Source organism: Echinops telfairi, unplaced genomic scaffold, assembly GCF_000313985.2.
Source record: "Echinops telfairi isolate 266 unplaced genomic scaffold, ASM31398v2 ScPeMD7_7472;HRSCAF=8510, whole genome shotgun sequence".
In the NCBI taxonomy this organism is placed as follows: Eukaryota; Metazoa; Chordata; class Mammalia; order Afrosoricida; family Tenrecidae; genus Echinops; species Echinops telfairi.
Window position 1 is genome coordinate 3,469,758 of NW_022111376.1, and position 3,185 is coordinate 3,472,942.

Sequence of the window (3,185 nt, forward strand, 5' to 3'; positions counted from 1 at the left end):
CCGCTGCCCCTGAGTGATACCTTGTCAGTTGCTACCGAAGGTGCCCCAGCGAGGGCACGTTGCTAGCAGAGTGTCCTGTCATATTTTCAAAAAGCTGCTCCAAATGTGTCCACCGTACGCTTGGTAGCCATTCTGGAAGTGAAACTTCAGTTCACAGAGTGCTACCAAGAGTTCTGGCTGCAAAAGCAGATCCCTCCCCTTGACCTTGGATGACATTTGAGGCGAGAGGAAAAACCTTTTGTCATTGCCTTTCGTCTGGATTGTGTGGAACTTGGGTTCGGTGTGGTCACAAATCTGCTCTCTGACAAAACACATCTGACTGCAAATAGCTAATGGCAGCGAGGCGAGGCTGCTGCTGGCCAAAGTAATGGTGGCCCAGCCCTTCGGATACTTTTTGATGTTAGTCGTGATTTTTATTGAAAAATCCTCCTCTGCTATCTTAATTTTCTGTGTGCGATGCGGTTGGTTTGCAAAACCCAGTTTGTGATTGCAAGCTTCAAAGCGGTTGATCTCCGGTAGCATCTTTCTGTACTGCATTGCATGGTGCCCGGAGAAATGGAAATACCTAAAAGAAGACAAACGTGTCCCTGCATCTTTCTATGTGTTCACTTAAAGAAGATACACACTTCCAGGGAGGCGCAGAGTTTGGGTTTGTTTTTGTTTTTTTCTGACAAGAGGGTGGTATAGCAAGTAAGTTTGAGAACCTCTGGCGAACATCAGGCCTGGTCAATGTAGTCGGACCTTGAAAGCCAAGTGCAGAATAAAGTGAGCTGATACCCTAAAACAGGGACAGGTAAGAGTAAGTCCCTGCAGAGGCAACAGTTCCTGAGTGGTCCCCCCACCCCTCACCCACCCAAGGAGTTAGAGCCTGGGGCATTGGCTTTCTGCTGGAGGCAGATGCAAACATTGGTAGTGGAAGCGGGCTGGTTGATATGCATGTGCAGGAATGGTGACTTAGGAACGAACAAAGCAGCGCCGCCTACAGCCTCTGACAGTGATGATGATGGGTGGGATGGGTGGGAGGAGGTAGAAGGCAGGGAGACGTGGCCTCTGGGCTTGCTGAGAAGGGCTGGGGGGTGGGGTGGGGCTGGGGGTAAGTGAAGCCAGGAGCCGGGCCAACAGAGCTATGTTGCTATTCTCTGCCATGGTGTCGGCTCCGCTTCACAATGAGCCCACAGGCAGCATCAAAAAGGATGCTGCCCCGCCTAGCTCCATCTTCACTCTGCAGCACGGTGTGTTATGTGGCCTTCCCATCTACGGAACGCATCTTCCAGCACTGGGGCACCTCATATTTTGTTGTGATCTACAGGATTTCGTTGACTAATTTTCGGGGAGAGGTCACCAGGCCTTTCCTCTTTGCTTTAATCTGAAGGCGTCACTGAAACCTGTCCACCGTGGGTGACCTTGCTGGTATTTGAAATACTGATGGCATCGCTTCCAGCCTTGAAAACATGCCAGCCGATGCAGGGCAACAGGGGAAGGGGTGGTATTTGCCAGACACTCAGTACCTATGCCACAGTGTTGACAGCAGACATCTCCTCTGCGGATTTGGAAGCTGAAGGCATCTTGTAGGTGAACTGCACTTATGCAATCTTGGTCCTTCCCTGTTCCTGGACATCAATGGGCAGGCAGGGGCCATGGCACAAAGGTGACACAACAGCCCCTGGGAGGATTGCATTTCCTAGTGGGGGCAGAGACCACGTGGCCCAAAGCAGCAGGGTCTTTAAAGGTGTTTGGGCCGGATTTGAACTAGGCAGCCCCCATATCCTCGTCGGCTCCTCAGGAGCATAAAACTTCAAGGTCTCCATTTCCAGCCTCTCGGGAGGATGAATGACTGTGGAAGTCTGCATCTCTTGCCCCAGCCTTCCAAGGAGCTTCTCTCTCCAGGCCAAGGTTGTGCAGCCCCGTCCCAGCGCTCCGGGGAGTAGGTTGCCAAACAACAGAGGCACCTCCCCCGGATCGCATCCTGACTCAAGGTCCTGCAGCTGCAAGCAAAAAGTCTCCCTTCTTGTTGTCAACGTCTACCTCCCTAGCTCAAGCCCTGTATATCTCCCACCGCCTCACTGACAAACTGCAATCTCCTGACCCAACTCGTTGGGTCCTGGAAATTCCCAGGAGCTCAAGATGCTCCTGTCCCTCTCTCTGCTCTCCCTTCCCTCCCGGGAGCTCGTTCCCTCCCCCGATAAAGCCGCTCTGAACCTCAAGTTCTTTGTCTCAATTCTATCTCTGTTCCGTGTCTCAGTGTTGACCTCTCAAAAGGCAGACACGGTGTTCCCTGGGCCCCTCAGTGCCGAGCAACACGCAGCAGCTTTCTGATCTGTGCACGTCTCCATGGGGAGGCCGGCTCAGCTGGCCGTGTGGAGGTGGAGGCCAGGCTGGGGCCCACAAGGGCAGCTGTTCAGGGACAGCTCTTGGTCAACAAACACTACAGTTGCTTCTGACTGCTCCCAACCCTGTAGGACAGGGCAGTGCCTCCTCCAGTGTTTCCAAGGCTGCTCTCTGTGCACGGCGGCCTGCCACATCTTTCTCCTATCTAGCCCCAAACCGAACCCACTGTCATTGAGTGGATTCCATCTCTCCCCTGTTGGTTGGCAGATGAGCGCTTTGCCACTGTGTTGCCAGCCTGCCTTGCAGGCAAACACACCTGGCAAGCCTGGCCACAGCTGGGCAGGTTCACATGTAGGATTGTGGCCCACGGGGCTGTTGCATTTGTTCCTGGTGGTGTGCGACCATGCTTGCCCCAGCCCCTTCTCAGAGCTGTTCCTCCCACATGTGCTGCCCCCACAAGCTTCTTCTCCAAATTTCATTGTTCTGTGTGACTGAAGCTCCCACTACCCTATTTTTTAGCTTAGGTCTTCATGTCACATGCTGACACCACCTGAGAGGTGGACTAGGAGCCCCTGCCTCCCTCTCCCAATTGGACCCTGTGTCGCCCCATCCGGTACTCGAGCTTAGGAGGAGAGGGTAGCTAGACAGTCTTCTACCCTGTTTCCCCCAAAATAAGACAGTGTCTTATATTAATTTTTGCTCCCAAAGATGCGCTAGGTCCTATTTTCAGGGGATGTCTTAGTTTTCCATGAAGAAGAATACAGTACACATTTATTGTTTTATTAAAAGAGACCTTGCACTCCCTGTCTGCTCCGGCTGCACTGCAGCCAACAGTGAGCTGTGCAGGGGCACCCACC

The 3,185-nt window shown here is 53.1% G+C and overlaps 1 protein-coding gene across 2 annotated transcripts in view; it reads right to left on the minus strand.

Moving 5' to 3' along the window:
* Positions 1-113, minus strand: part of PNMA5 (PNMA family member 5) — an 8,603-nt gene extending 8,490 nt beyond the window's left edge. For both annotated transcript variants that reach the window (XM_004715629.2, XM_045285550.1), the window contains exon 1: positions 21-113. The gene's annotated coding sequence lies outside the window, so the exon portion shown is untranslated. The remainder of the gene's footprint in view (positions 1-20) is intronic.
* Positions 114-3,185: the final 3,072 nt, after the last annotated feature.